Below are 21,158 nucleotides of genomic sequence, written 5' to 3'. Positions count from 1 at the left end.
ACCAGCTAAAATACTGTACACCAGCTAATATACACCACACCAGCTAATATACACCACACCAGCTAATACACACCAGCTAATATACACCACACCGGCTAATATACACCACACCGGCTAATACACACCACACCGGCTAATACACACCACACCAGCTAATATACACCACACCAGCTAATATACACCAGCTAATATAAACCACACCAGCTACTACACACCAGCTAATACACACCACACCAGCTAATATACACCACACCAGCTAATATACACCACACCAGCTAATACACACCAGCTAATATACACCACACCAGCTAATATACACCACACCAGCTAATACACACCAGCTAATACACACCACACCAGCTAATACACCACACCAGCTAATATACACCACGCCAGCTAATACACACCACACCAGCTAAAATACACCACATCAGCTAATACACACCACACCGGCTAATACACACCACATCAGCTAATATACACCACACCAGCTAATATACACCACACCAGCTAGTACACACCACACCAGCTAATACACACCACACCAGCTAATACACACCAGCTAATACACACCAGCTAATATACACCACACCAGCTAATATACACCAGCTAACACACACCACACCAGCTAATAAACACCAGCTAATACACACCACACCAGCTAATACACACCAGCTAATACACACCACACCAGCTAATATACACCACACCAGCTAATACACACCAGCTAATACACACCACACCAGCTAATTCACACCAGCTAATATACACCACACCAGCTAATATACACCACACCAGCTAATACACACCACACCAGCTAATATACACCACACCAGCTAATACACACCACACTAGCTAATACACACCACACCAGCTAATATACACCACACCAGCTAATATACACAACACCAGCTAATACACACCAGCTAATACACACCACTCCAGCTAATACACACCACACCAGGTAATATACACCACACTAGCTAATATACACCACACCAGCTAAAATACACCACACCAGCTAATACACACCAGCTAATATACACCACACCGGCTAATATACACCACACCGGCTAGTACACACCACACCGGCTAATACACACCACACCGGCTAATATAGACCACACCGGCTAATATACACCAGCTAATATAAACCACACCAGCTAATACACACCAGCTAATATACACCACACCAGCTAATATAAACCAGACCAGCTAATACACACCACACCAGCTAATATACACCACACCAGCTAATATACACCACAGCAGCTAATACACACCACACCAGCTAATATAAACCACACCAACTAATACACACCACACCGGCTAATACACACCACACCAGCTAATATACACCACACCAGCTAATACACACCACACCAGCTAATACACACCACACCAGCTAATACACACCACACCAGCTAATACACACCACACCAGGTAATATACACCACACCAGCTAATATACACCACACCAGCTAATATACACAACACCAGCTAATATACACCATCTAATATACACCACATCATTTCATATACACCACACCAGCTAATATACACCACACATGCTAATATACACAACACCAGCTAATACACACTACACCAGCTAATATACACCACACCAACTAATATACACCACACCAGCTAATATACACCACACCAGCTAATACACACCAGCTAATACACACCACACCAGCTAATACACCACACCAGCTAATATACACCACGCCAGCTAATACACACCACACCAGCTAAAATACACCACATCAGCTAATACACACCACACCGGCTAATACACACCACATCAGCTAATATACACCACACCAGCTAATATACACCACACCAGCTAGTACACACCACACCAGCTAATACACACCACACCAGCTAATACACACCAGCTAATACACACCAGCTAATATACACCACACCAGCTAATATACACCAGCTAACACACACCACACCAGCTAATAAACACCAGCTAATACACACCACACCAGCTAATACACACCAGCTAATACACACCACACCAGCTAATATACACCACACCAGCTAATACACACCAGCTAATACACACCACACCAGCTAATTCACACCAGCTAATATACACCACACCAGCTAATATACACCACACCAGCTAATACACACCACACCAGCTAATATACACCACACCAGCTAATACACACCACACTAGCTAATACACACCACACCAGCTAATATACACCACACCAGCTAATATACACAACACCAGCTAATACACACCAGCTAATACACACCACTCCAGCTAATACACACCACACCAGGTAATATACACCACACTAGCTAATATACACCACACCAGCTAAAATACACCACACCAGCTAATACACACCAGCTAATATACACCACACCGGCTAATATACACCACACCGGCTAGTACACACCACACCGGCTAATACACACCACACCGGCTAATATACACCACACCGGCTAATATACACCAGCTAATATAAACCACACCAGCTAATACACACCAGCTAATATACACCACACCAGCTAATATAAACCAGACCAGCTAATACACACCACACCAGCTAATATACACCACACCAGCTAATATACACCACAGCAGCTAATACACACCACACCAGCTAATATAAACCACACCAACTAATACACACCACACCGGCTAATACACACCACACCAGCTAATATACACCACACCAGCTAATACACACCACACCAGGTAATATACACCACACCAGCTAATATACACCACACCAGCTAATATACACAACACCAGCTAATATACACCATCTAATATACACCACATCATTTCATATACACCACACCTGCTAATATACACCACACATGCTAATATACACAACACCAGCTAATACACACTACACCAGCTAATATACACCACACCAACTAATATACACCACACCAGCTAATATACACCACACCAGCTAATATACACCACACCAGCTAATATACACCACACCAGATAATATACAGTATACCAGCTAATACACACCACACCGGCTAATACACACCACACCGGCTAATACACACCACACTGGCTAATACACACCACACTGGCTAATACACACCATACCGGATAATATACACCACACCTGCTAAAATACACCACACCAGCTAATATACACCACACCAGCTAATACACACCAGCTAATACACACCAAACCAGCTAATATACACCACACCAGCTAATATACACCACACCAGCTAATACACACCACACCAGCTAATATACACCACACCAGCTAATATACACCACACCAGCTAATATACACCACACCAGCTAATATACACCACACCAACTAATATACACAACACCAGCTAATAAACACCACACCAGCTAATAAACACCACACCAGCTAATATACACCACACCAGCTAATATACAGGACACCAGCTAATACACACTACACCAGCTAATACACACCACACCAGCTAATATACACCACACCAGCAAATACACACCACACCAGCTAATACACACCACACCAGCTAATACTACCACACCAGCTAATATACACCACACCAGCTAATATACACCACACCAGCAAATACACACCACACCAGCTAATACACACCACACCAGCTAATACACACCACACCAGCTAATATACACCACACCAGCTAATATACACCACACCAGCTAATACACACCACACCAGCTAATATACACCACACCAGCAAATATACACCACACCAGCTAATATACACCACACCAGCTAATACACACCACACCAGCTAATACACACCACACCAGCTAATACACACCACACCAGCTAATACACACCACACCAGCTAATATAAAGTACACTAGCTAATATAAAGTACACCAGCTAATATACACCAGCTAATATACACCACACCAGCTAATACACACCACATCAGCTAATATACACCACACCAGCTAATACACACCACACCAGCTAATACACACCACACCAGCTAATATACACCACACCAGCTAATACACACCACACCAGCTAATACACACCACACCAGCTAATATACACCACACCAGCTAATATACACCACACCAGCTAATATACACCACACTAGCTAATACACACCACACCAGGTAATATACACCACACCAGCTAATATACACCACACCAGATAATATACACCACACCAGCTAATACACACCACACCAGCTAATATACACCACACCAGCTAATACACACCACACCAGCTAATACAGACCACACCAGCTAATATACACCACACCAGCTAATACACACCACACCAGCTAATACACACCACACCAGCTAATATACACCACACCAGCTAATATACACCACACCAGCTAATATACACCACACCAGCTAATACACACCACACCAGGTAATATACACCACACCAGCTAATATACACCACACCAGCAAATACACACAACACCAGCTAATACACACCACACCAACTAATATACACCACACCAGCTAATATTCACCACACCAGCTAATATACACCACACCAGCAAATACACACCACACCAGCTAATACACACCACACCAGCTAATACACACCACACCAGCTAATATACACCACACCAGCTAATACACACCACACCAGCTAATATACACCACACCAGCTAATATACACCAAACCAGCTAATACACACCACACCAGCTAATATACAACACACCAGCAAATATACACCACACCAGCTAATATACACCACACCAGCTAATATACACCACACCAGCTAATACACACCACACCAGGTAATATACAACACACCAGGTAATATACAACACACCAGCTAATATACATAAGCTAATATACACCACACCAGCTAATATACACCACACCAGCTAATATACACCACACCAGCTAATACACACCACACCAGCTAATACACACCACACCAGCTAATACACACCACACCAGCTAATACACACCACACCAGCTAATATACACCACACCAGCTAATATACACCACACTAGCTAATACACACCACACCAGGTAATATACACCACACCAGCTAATATACACCACACCAGATAATATACACCACACCAGCTAATACACACCACACCAGCTAATATACACCACACCAGCTAATACACACCACACCAGCTAATACACACCACACCAGCTAATACACACCACACCAGCTAATACACACCACACCAGCTAATATACACCACACCAGCTAATATACACCACACTAGCTAATACACACCACACCAGCTAATATACACCACACCAGCTAATATACACCACACCAGCAAATACACACAACACCAGCTAATACACACCACACCAACTAATATACACCACACCAGCTAATATTCACCACACCAGCTAAAACACACCACACCATCTAATACACACCACAACATCTAATACACACCACACCAGCTAATACACACCACCCCAGCTAATACACACCACCCCAGCTAATACACACAACACACCACACCAGCGAATACACACCACACCAGCTAATACACACCACACCAGCTAATACACACCACAACAGCTAACACACACCACACCAGCTAACACACACCACACCAGCTAATACACACCACACCAGCTAATACACACCACACCAGCTAATACACACCACACCAGCTAATATACACCACACCAGCTAATACACACCACAACAGCTAATACACACCACACCAGCTAATACACACCCCACCAGGTAATATACACCACACCAGCTAATATACACCACACCAGCTAATATACACAACACCAGCTAATATACACCATCTAATATACACCACATCATTTCATATACACCACACCAGCTAATATACACCACACATGCTAATATACACAACACCAGCTAATACACACTACACCAGCTAATATACACCACACCAACTAATATACACCACACCAGCTAATATACACCACACCAGCTAATACACACCACACCAGCTAATATACACCACACCAGCTAATACACACCACACTAGCTAATACACACCACACCAGCTAATATACACCACACCAGCTAATATACACAACACCAGCTAATACACACCAGCTAATACACACCACTCCAGCTAATACACACCACACCAGGTAATATACACCACACTAGCTAATATACACCACACCAGCTAAAATACACCACACCAGCTAATACACACCAGCTAATATACACCACACCGGCTAATATACACCACACCGGCTAGTACACACCACACCGGCTAATACACACCACACCGGCTAATATACACCACACCGGCTAATATACACCAGCTAATATAAACCACACCAGCTAATACACACCAGCTAATATACACCACACCAGCTAATATAAACCAGACCAGCTAATACACACCACACCAGCTAATATACACCACACCAGCTAATATACACCACAGCAGCTAATACACACCACACCAGCTAATATAAACCACACCAACTAATACACACCACACCGGCTAATACACACCACACCAGCTAATATACACCACACCAGCTAATACACACCACACCAGCTAATACACACCACACCAGCTAATACACACCACACCAGGTAATACACACCACACCAGGTAATATACACCACACCAGCTAATATACACCACACCAGCTAATATACACAACACCAGCTAATATACACCATCTAATATACACCACATCATTTCATATACACCACACCTGCTAATATACACCACACATGCTAATATACACAACACCAGCTAATACACACTACACCAGCTAATATACACCACACCAACTAATATACACCACACCAGCTAATATACACCACACCAGCTAATATACACCACACCAGCTAATATACACCACACCAGATAATATACAGTATACCAGCTAATACACACCACACCGGCTAATACACACCACACCGGCTAATATACACCACACCAGCTAATATACACCACACCAGCTAATATACACCACACCAGCTAATATACACCACACCAACTAATATACACAACACCAGCTAATAAACACCACACCAGCTAATAAACACCACACCAGCTAATATACACCACACCAGCTAATATACAGGACACCAGCTAATACACACTACACCAGCTAATACACACCACACCAGCTAATATACACCACACCAGCAAATACACACCACACCAGCTAATACACACCACACCAGCTAATACTACCACACCAGCTAATATACACCACACCAGCTAATATACACCACACCAGCAAATACACACCACACCAGCTAATACACACCACACCAGCTAATACACACCACACCAGCTAATATACACCACACCAGCTAATATACACCACACCAGCTAATACACACCACACCAGCTAATATACACCACACCAGCAAATATACACCACACCAGCTAATATACACCACACCAGCTAATACACACCACACCAGCTAATACACACCACACCAGCTAATACACACCACACCAGCTAATACACACCACACCAGCTAATATAAAGTACACTAGCTAATATAAAGTACACCAGCTAATATACACCAGCTAATATACACCACACCAGCTAATACACACCACATCAGCTAATATACACCACACCAGCTAATACACACCACACCAGCTAATACACACCACACCAGCTAATATACACCACACCAGCTAATACACACCACACCAGCTAATACACACCACACCAGCTAATATACACCACACCAGCTAATATACACCACACCAGCTAATATACACCACACTAGCTAATACACACCACACCAGGTAATATACACCACACCAGCTAATATACACCACACCAGATAATATACACCACACCAGCTAATACACACCACACCAGCTAATATACACCACACCAGCTAATACACACCACACCAGCTAATACACACCACACCAGCTAATACACACCACACCAGCTAATATACACCACACCAGCTAATACACACCACACCAGCTAATACACACCACACCAGCTAATATACACCACACCAGCTAATATACACCACACCAGCTAATATACACCACACCAGCTAATACACACCACACCAGGTAATATACACCACACCAGCTAATATACACCACACCAGCAAATACACACAACACCAGCTAATACACACCACACCAACTAATATACACCACACCAGCTAATATTCACCACACCAGCTAATATACACCACACCAGCAAATACACACCACACCAGCTAATACACACCACACCAGCTAATACACACCACACCAGCTAATATACACCACACCAGCTAATACACACCACACCAGCTAATATACACCACACCAGCTAATATACACCAAACCAGCTAATACACACCACACCAGCTAATATACAACACACCAGCAAATATACACCACACCAGCTAATATACACCACACCAGCTAATATACACCACACCAGCTAATACACACCACACCAGGTAATATACAACACACCAGGTAATATACAACACACCAGCTAATATACATAAGCTAATATACACCACACCAGCTAATATACACCACACCAGCTAATATACACCACACCAGCTAATACACACCACACCAGCTAATACACACCACACCAGCTAATACACACCACACCAGCTAATATAAAGTACACTAGCTAATATAAAGTACACCAGCTAATATACACCAGCAAATATACACCACACCAGCTAATACACACCACATCAGCTAATATACACCACACCAGCTAATACACACCACACCAGCTAATACACACCACACCAGCTAATATACACCACACCAGCTAATACACACCACACCAGCTAATACACACCACACCAGCTAATATACACCACACCAGCTAATATACACCACACTAGCTAATACACACCACACCAGGTAATATACACCACACCAGCTAATATACACCACACCAGATAATATACACCACACCAGCTAATACACACCACACCAGCTAATATACACCACACCAGCTAATACACACCACACCAGCTAATACACACCACACCAGCTAATACACACCACACCAGCTAATACACACCACACCAGCTAATATACACCACACCAGCTAATATACACCACACTAGCTAATACACACCACACCAGCTAATATACACCACACCAGCTAATATACACCACACCAGCAAATACACACAACACCAGCTAATACACACCACACCAACTAATATACACCACACCAGCTAATATTCACCACACCAGCTAAAACACACCACACCATCTAATACACACCACAACATCTAATACACACCACACCAGCTAATACACACCACCCCAGCTAATACACACCACCCCAGCTAATACACACAACACACCACACCAGCGAATACACACCACACCAGCTAATACACACCACACCAGCTAATACACACCACAACAGCTAACACACACCACACCAGCTAACACACACCACACCAGCTAATACACACCACACCAGCTAATACACACCACACCAGCTAATACACACCACACCAGCTAATATACACCACACCAGCTAATACACACCACAACAGCTAATACACACCACACCAGCTAATACACACCCCACCAGGTAATATACACCACACCAGCTAATATACACCACACCAGCTAATATACACAACACCAGCTAATATACACCATCTAATATACACCACATCATTTCATATACACCACACCAGCTAATATACACCACACATGCTAATATACACAACACCAGCTAATACACACTACACCAGCTAATATACACCACACCAACTAATATACACCACACCAGCTAATATACACCACACCAGCTAATATACACCACACCAGCTAATATACACCACACCAGATAATATACAGTATACCAGCTAATACACACCACACCGGCTAATACACACCACACCGGCTAATACACACCACACCGGCTAATACACACAACACTGGCTAATACACACCACACCGGATAATATACACCACACCTGCTAAAATACACCACACAAGCTAATATACACCACACCAGCTAATACACACCAGCTAATACACACCAAACCAGCTAATATACACCACACCAGCTAATATACACCACACCAGCTAATATACACCACACCAGCTAATATACACCACACCAACTAATATACACCACACCAGCTAATATACACCACACCAGCTAATATACACCACACCAGCTAATATACACCACACCAGCTAATATACACAACACCAGCTAATATACACCACACCAGCTAAGAAACACCACACCAGCTAATATACACCACACCAGCTAATATACAGTACACCAGCTAATACACACTACACCAGCTAATACACACCACACCAGCTAATATACACCACACCAGCAAATACACACCACACCAGCTAATACACACCACACCAGCTAATACACACCACACCAGCTAATATACACCACACCAGCTAATATACACCAAACCAGCTAATATACACCACAATAGCTAATATACACCACACCAGCTAATATACACCACACCAGCTAATATACACCACACCAGCTAATACACACCACACCAGGTAATATACAACACACCAGGTAATATACAACACACCAGCTAATATACACCAGCTAATATACACCACACCAGCTAATATACACCACACCAGCTAATATACACCAGCTAATATACACCACACCAGCTAATACACACCACACCAGCTAATACACACCACACCAGCTAATACACACCACACCAGCTAATATAAAGTACACCAGCTAATATAAAGTACACCAGCTAATATACACCAGCTAATATACACCACACCAGCTAATACACACCACACCAGCTAATATACACAACACCAGCTAATACACACCACACCAGCTTATACACACCACACCAGCTAATATACACCACTCCAGCTAATACACACCACACCAGGTAATATACAACACACTAGCTAATATACACCACACCAGCTAAAATACTGTACACCAGCTAATATACACCACACCAGCTAATATACACCACACCAGCTAATACACACCAGCTAATATACACCACACCGGCTAATATACACCACACCGGCTAATACACACCACACCGGCTAATACACACCACACCGGCTAATACACACCACACCAGCTAATATACACCACACCAGCTAATATACACCAGCTAATATAAACCACACCAGCTACTACACACCAGCTAATACACACCACACCAGCTAATATACACCACACCAGCTAATATACACCACACCAGCTAATACACACCAGCTAATATACACCACACCAGCTAATACACACCAGCTAATACACACCACACCAGCTAATACACCACACCAGCTAATATACACCACGCCAGCTAATACACACCACACCAGCTAAAATACACCACATCAGCTAATACACACCACACCGGCTAATACACACCAGATCAGCTAATATACACCACACCAGCTAATATACACCACACCAGCTAGTACACACCACACCAGCTAATACACACCACACCAGCTAATACACACCAGCTAATACACACCAGCTAATATACACCACACCAGCTAATATACACCAGCTAACACACACCACACCAGCTAATAATCACCAGCTAATACACACCACACCAGCTAATACAAACCAGCTAATACACACCACACCAGCTAATATACACCACACCAGCTAATACACACCAGCTAATACACACCACACCAGCTAATACACACCAGCTAATATACACCACACCAGCTAATATACACCACACCAGCTAATACACACCACACCAGCTAATATACACCACACCAGCTAATACACACCACACTAGCTAATACACACCACACCAGCTAATATACACCACACCAGCTAATATACACAACACCAGCTAATACACACCAGCTAATACACACCACTCCAGCTAATACACACCACACCAGGTAATATACACCACACTAGCTAATATACACCACACCAGCTAAAATACACCACACCAGCTAATACACACCAGCTAATATACACCACACCGGCTAATATACACCACACCGGCTAGTACACACCACACCGGCTAATACACACCACACCGGCTAATATACACCACACCGGCTAATATACACCAGCTAATATAAACCACACCAGCTAATACACACCAGCTAATATACACCACACCAGCTAATATAAACCAGACCAGCTAATACACTCCACACCAGCTAATATACACCACACCAGCTAATATACACCACAGCAGCTAATACACACCACACCAGCTAATATACACCACACCAACTAATACACACCACACCAGCTAATACAACCACACCAGCTAATACACACCACACCGGCTAATACACACCACACCAGCTAATATACACCACACCAGCTAATACACACCACACCAGCTAATATACACCACACCAGCTAATACACACCACACCAGCTAATATACACCACACCGGTTAATACACACCACACCAGCTAATATACACCACACCAGCGAATATAACCACACCAGCTAATACACACCACACCGGCTAATACACACCACACCAGCTAATATACACCACACCAGCTAATACACACCAGCTAATACACACCACTCCAGCTAATATACACCACACCAGCTAATATACACCACTCCAGCTAATATACACCACACCAACTAATATACACCACACCAGCTAATATACACCACACCAGCTAATATACACCACACCAGCTAATATACACCACACCAGCTAATATACACCACACCAACTAATATACACAACACCAGCTAATATACACCACACCAGCTAATAAACACCACACCAGCTAATAAACACCACACCAGCTAATATACACCACACCAGCTAATATACAGTACACCAGCTAATACACACTACACCAGCTAATACACACCACACCAGCTAATATACACCACACCAGCAAATACACACCACACCAGCTAATACACACCACACCAGCTAATACACACCACACCAGCTAATATACACCACACCAGCTAATATACACCAAACCAGCTAATATACACCACAATAGCTAATATACACCACACCAGCTAATATACACCACACCAGCTAATATACACCACACCAGCTAATACACACCACACCAGGTAATATACAACACACCAGGTAATATACAACACACCAGCTAATATACACCAGCTAATATACACCACACCAGCTAATATACACCACACCAGCTAATATACACCAGCTAATATACACCACACCAGCTAATACACACCACACCAGCTAATACACACCACACCAGCTAATACACACCACACCAGATAATATAAAGTACACCAGCTAATATAAAGTACACCAGCTAATATACACCAGCTAATATACACCACACCAGCTAATACACACCACACCAGCTAATATACACAACACCAGCTAATACACACCACACCAGCTAATACACACCACACCAGCTAATATACACCACTCCAGCTAATACACACCACACCAGGTAATATACACCACACTAGCTAATATACACCACCCCAGCTAATGCACACCAGCTAATATACACCACACCGGCTAATATACACCACACCGGCTAATACACACCACACCGGCTAATACACACCACACCGGCTAATACACACCACACCAGCTAATTAACACCACACCAGCTAATATACACCAGCTAATATAAACCACACCAGCTACTACACACCAGATAATACACACCACACCAGCTAATATACACCACACCAGCTAATATACACCACACCAGCTAATACACACCAGCTAATACACACCAGCTAATATACACCACACCAGCTAATATACACCACACCAGCTAATACACACCAGCTAATACACACCACACCAGCTAATACACCACACCAGCTAATATACACCACGCCAGCTAATACACACCACACCAGCTAAAATACACCACATCAGCTAATACACACCACACCGGCTAATACACACCACATCAGCTAATATACACCACACCAGCTAATATACACCACACCAGCTAGTACACATCACACCAGCTAATACACACCACACCAGCTAATACACACCAGCTAATACACACCAGCTAATATACACCACACCAGCTAATATACACCAGCTAACACACACCACACCAGCTAATAAACACCAGCTAATACACACCACACCAGCTAATACACACCAGCTAATACACACCACACCAGCTAATATACACCACACCAGCTAATACACACCAGCTAATACACACCACACCAGCTAATACACACCAGCTAATATACACCACACCAGCTAATATACACCACACCAGCTAATACACACCACACCAGCTAATATACACCACACCAGCTAATACACACCACACTAGCTAATACACACCACACCAGCTAATATACACCACACCAGCTAATATACACAACACCAGCTAATACACACCAGCTAATACACACCACTCCAGCTAATACACACCACACCAGGTAATATACACCACACTAGCTAATATACATCACACCAGCTAAAATACACCACACCAGCTAATACACACCAGCTAATATACACCACACCGGCTAATATACACCACACCGGCTAGTACACACCACACCGGCTAATACACACCACACCGGCTAATATACACCACACCGGCTAATATACACCAGCTAATATAAACCACACCAGCTAATACACACCAGCTAATATACACCACACCAGCTAATATAAACCAGACCAGCTAATACACACCACACCAGCTAATATACACCACACCAGCTAATATACACCACAGCAGCTAATACACACCACACCAGCTAATATACACCACACCAACTAATACACACCACACCAGCTAATACAACCACACCAGCTAATACACACCACACCAGCTAATACACACCACACCAGCTAATATAAAGTACACCAGCTAATATAAAGTACACCAGCTAATATACACCACACCAGCTAATACACACCCCACCAGCTAATACACACCCCACCAGCTAATACACACCACACCAGCTAATATACACCACACCAGCAAATATACACCACACCAGCTAATATACACAACACAAGCTAATACACACCCCACCAGCTAATACACACCCCACCAGCTAATAAACACCACACCAGATAATATACACCACACCAGCTAATACACACCACACCAGCTAATATACACCACACCAGCTAATACACACCACACCAGCTAATACACACCACACCAGCTAATACACACCACACCAGCTAATACACACCACACCAGCTAATATACACCACACCAGCTAATACACACCACACCAGCTAATACACACCACATTAGCTAATATACACCACACCAGCTAATATACACCACACCAGCTAATATACACCACACTAGCTAATACACACCACACCAGGTAATATACACCACACCAGCTAATATACACCACACCAGCAAATACACACAACACCAGCTAATACACACCACACCAACTAATATACACCACACCAGCTAATATTCACCACACCAGCTAAAACACACCACACCATCTAATACACACCACACCATCTAATACACACCACACCAGCTAATACACACCACCCCAGCTAATACACACCACACCAGCTAATACACACAACAAACCACACCAGTGAATACACACCACACCAGCTAATACACACCACACCAGCTAATACACACCACACCAGCTAATACACACCACAACAGCTAACACACACCACACCAGCTAATACACACCACACCAGCTAATACACACCACACCAGCTAATACACACCACACCAGCTAATATACACCACACCAGCTAATATACACCACAACAGCTAATACATACCACACCAGCTAATACACACCCCACCAGGTAATATACACCACACCAGCTAATATACACCACACCAGCTAATATACACAACACCAGCTAATATACACCATCTAATATACACCACATCATTTCATATACACCACACCAGCTAATATACACCACACATGCTAATATACACAACACCAGCTAATACACACTACACCAGCTAATATACACCACACCAACTAATATACACCACACCAGCTAATATACACCACACCAGCTAATATACACCACACCAGCTAATATACACCACACCAGATAATATACAGTATACCAGCTAATACACACCACACCGGCTAATACACACCACACCGGCTAATACACACCACACTGGCTAATACACACCACACTGGCTAATACACACCACACCGGATAATATACACCACACCTGCTAAAATACACCACACCAGCTAATATACACCACACCAGCTAATACACACCAGCTAATACACACCAAACCAGCTAATATACACCACACCAGCTAATATACACCACACCAGCTAATATACACCACACCAGCTAATATACACCACACCAACTAATATACACCACACCAGCTAATATACACCACACCAGCTAATATACACCACACCAGCTAATATACACCACACCAACTAATATACACAACTCCAGCTAATATACACCACACCAGCTAATAAATACCACACCAGCTAATAAACACCACACCAGCTAATATACACCACACCAGCTAATATACAGTACACCAGCTAATACACACTACACCAGCTAATACACACCACACCAGCTAATATACACCACACCAGCAAATACACACCACACCAGCTAATACACACCACACCAGCTAATACACACCACACCAGCTAATATACACCACACCAGCTAATATACACCAAACCAGCTAATATACACCACAATAGCTAATATACACCACACCAGCTAATATACACCACACCAGCTAATATACACCACACCAGCTAATACACACCACACCAGGTAATATACAACACACCAGGTAATATACAACACACCAGCTAATATACACCAGCTAATATACCCCACACCAGCTAATATACACCACACCAGCTAATATACACCAGCTAATATACACCACACCAGCTAATACACACCACACCAGCTAATACACACCACACCAGCTAATACACACCACACCAGCTAATATAAAGTACACCAGCTAATATAAAGTACACCAGCTAATATACACCAGCTAATATACACCACACCAGCTAATACACACCACACCAGCTAATATACACAACACCAGCTAATACACACCACACCAGCTAATACACACCACACCAGCTAAAATACACCACTCCAGCTAATACACACCACACCAGGTAATATACACCACACTAGCTAATATACACCACACCAGCTAAAATACTGTACACCAGCTAATATACACCACACCAGCTAATATACACCACACCAGCTAATACACACCAGCTAATATACACCACACCGGCTAATATACACCACACCGGCTAATAAACACCACACCGGCTAATACACACCACACCGGCTAATAAACACCACACCAGCTAATATACACCACACCAGCTAATATACACCAGCTAATATAAACCACACCAGCTACTACACACCAGCTAATACACACCACACCAGCTAATATACACCACACCAGCCAATATACACCACACCAGCTAATACACACCAGCTAATACACACCACACCAGCTAATACACCACACCAGCTAATATACACCACGCCAGCTAATACACACCACACCAGCTAAAATACACCACATCAGCTAATACACACCACACCGGCTAATACACACCACATCAGCTAATATACACCACACCAGCTAATATACACCACACCAGCTAGTACACACCACACCAGCTAATACACACCACACCAGCTAATATACACCAGCTAATATACACCACACCAGCTAATATACACCAGCTAACACACACCACACCAGCTAATAAACACCAGCTAATACACACCACTCCAGCTAATACACACCAGCTAATACACACCACACCAGCTAATATACACCACACCAGCTAATACACACCAGCTAATACACACCACACCAGCTAATACACACCAGCTAATATACACCACACCAGCTAATATACACCACACCAGCTAATACACACCACACCAGCTAATATACACCACACCAGCTAATACACACCACACCAGCTAATATACACCACACCAGCTAATATACACAACACCAGCTAATACACACCAGCTAATACACACCACTCCAGCTAATACACACCACACCAGGTAATATACACCACACTAGCTAATATACACCACACCAGCTAAAATACACCACACCAGCTAATACACACCAGCTAATATACACCACACCGGCTAATATACACCACACCGGCTAGTACACACCACACCGGCTAATACACACCACACCGGCTAATATACACCACACCGGCTAATATACACCAGCTAATATAAACCACACCAGCTAATACACACCAGCTAATATACACCACACCAGCTAATATAAACCAGACCAGCTAATACACACCACACCAGCTAATATACACCACACCAGCTAATATACACCACAGCAGCTAATACACACCACACCAGCTAATATACACCACACCAACTAATACACACCACACCAGCTAATACAACCACACCAGCTAATACACACCACACCGGCTAATACACACCACACCGGCTAATATACACCACACCAGCTAATACACACCACACCAGCTAATACACACCACACCAGCTAATACACACCACACCAGCTAATACACACCACACCAGCTAATATACACCACACCAGCTAATACACACCACACCAGCTAATACACACCCCACCAGGTAATATACACCACACCAGCTAATATACACCACACCAGCTAATATACACAACACCAGCTAATATACACCATCTAATATACACCACATCATTTCATATACACCACACCAGCTAATATACACCACACATGCTAATATACACAACACCAGCTAATACACACTACACCAGCTAATATACACCACACCAACCAATATACACCACACCAGCTAATATACACCACACCAGCTAATATACACCACACCAGCTAATATACACCACACCAGATAATATACAGTATACCAGCTAATACACACCACACCGGCTAATACACACCACACTGGCTAATACACACCACACTGGCTAATACACACCACACCGGATAATATACACCACACCGGATAATATACACCACACCTGCTAAAATACACCACACCAGCTAATATACACCACACCAGCTAATACACACCAGCTAATATACACCACACCAGCTAATATACACCACACCAGCTAATATACACCACACCAGCTAATATACACCACACCAGCTAATATACACCACACCAGCTAATATACACCACACCAACTAATATACACCACACCAGCTAATATACACCACACCAGCTAATATACACCACACCAGCTAATATACACCACACCAGCTAATATACACCACACCAACTAATATACACAACACCAGCTAATATACACCACACCAGCTAATAAACACCACACCAGCTAATAAACACCACACCAGCTAATATACACCACACCAGCTAATACACACCACACCGGCTAATACACACCACACCGGCTAATACACACCACACTGGCTAATACACACCACACTGGCTAATACACACCACACCGGATAATACACACCACACCGGATAATATACACCACACCTGCTAAAATACACCACACCAGCTAATATACACCACACCAGCTAATATACAGTACACCAGCTAATACACACTACACCAGCTATTACACACCACACCAACTAATATACACCACACCAGCTAATATACACCACACCAGCTAATATACACCACACCAGCAAATACACACCACACCAGCTAATACACACCACACCAGCTAATACAAACCACACCAGCTAATATACACCACACCAGCTAATATACACCAAACCAGCTAATACACACCACACCAGCTAATATACACCACACCAGCAAATATACACCACACCAGCTAATATACACCACACCAGCTAATATACACCACACCAGCTAATACACACCACACCAGGTAATATACAACACACCAGGTAATATACAACACACCAGCTAATATACACAAGCTAATATACACCACACCAGCTAATATACACCACACCAGCTAATATACACCACACCAGCTAATACACACCACACCAGCTAATACACACCACACCAGCTAATACACACCACACCAGCTAATATAAAGTACACCAGCTAATATAAAGTACACCAGCTAATATACACCAGCTAATATACACCACACCAGCTAATACACACCACATCAGCTAATATACACCACACCAGCTAATATACACCACACCAGCAAATACACACAACACCAGCTAATACACACCACACCAACTAATATACACCACACCAGCTAATATTCACCACACCAGCTAAAACACACCACACCATCTAATACACACCACACCATCTAATATACACCACACCAGCTAATATACAGTACACCAGCTAATACACACTACACCAGCTAATACACACCACACCAGCTAATATACACCACACCAGCAAATACACACCACACCAGCTAATACACACCACACCAGCTAATACACACCACAACAGCTAATATACACCACACCAGCTAATATACACCACACCAGCTAATACACACCACACCAGGTAATATACAACACACCAGCTAATATACACCACACCAGCTAATATACACAACACCAGCTAATATACACCATCTAATATACACCACATCATTTCATATACACCACACCAGCTAATATCCACCACACATGCTAATATACACAACACCAGCTAATACACACTACACCAGCTAATATACACCACACCAACTAATATACACCACACCAGCTAATATACACCACACCAGCTAATATACACCACACCAGCTAATTTACACCACACCAGAAAATATACAGTATACCAGCTAATACACACCACACCAGCTAATACACACCACACCAGCTAATATACACCACACCAGCTAATATACACCACACCAGCTAATATACACCACACCAGCTAATATACACCACAACAGCTAATACACACCACACCAGCTAATATAAACCAGACCAACTAATACACACCACACCAGCTAATATAACCACACCAGCTAATACACACCACACCGGCTAATACACACCACACCAGCTAATATACACCACACCAGCTAATATGCACCACACCAGCTAATATGAACCACACCAGCTAATATACACCACACCAGCTAATATACACCACACTAGCTAATACACACCAGCTAATACACACCAGCTAATATAAACCACACCAGCTAATACACACCAGCTAATATACACCACACCAGCTAATATACACCACACCAGCTAATGTACACCACACCAGCTAATATAAACCAGACCAGCTAATA

At 43.1% G+C, this 21,158-nt stretch overlaps 1 protein-coding gene across 1 annotated transcript in view; it reads right to left on the bottom strand.

Moving 5' to 3' along the window:
• Positions 1-21,158, bottom strand: part of LOC106613696 (ryanodine receptor 2) — a 1,296,826-nt gene that overhangs the window by 196,973 nt on the left and 1,078,695 nt on the right.

The sequence above is a fragment of the Salmo salar genome, chromosome 01, assembly GCF_965601325.2.
Source record: "Salmo salar chromosome 01, fSalSal1, whole genome shotgun sequence".
NCBI classification, from domain to species: Eukaryota; Metazoa; Chordata; class Actinopteri; order Salmoniformes; family Salmonidae; genus Salmo; species Salmo salar.
Note: the sequence above shows the minus strand (reverse complement) of the source record. Positions and strands in the feature narration are given on the sequence as shown.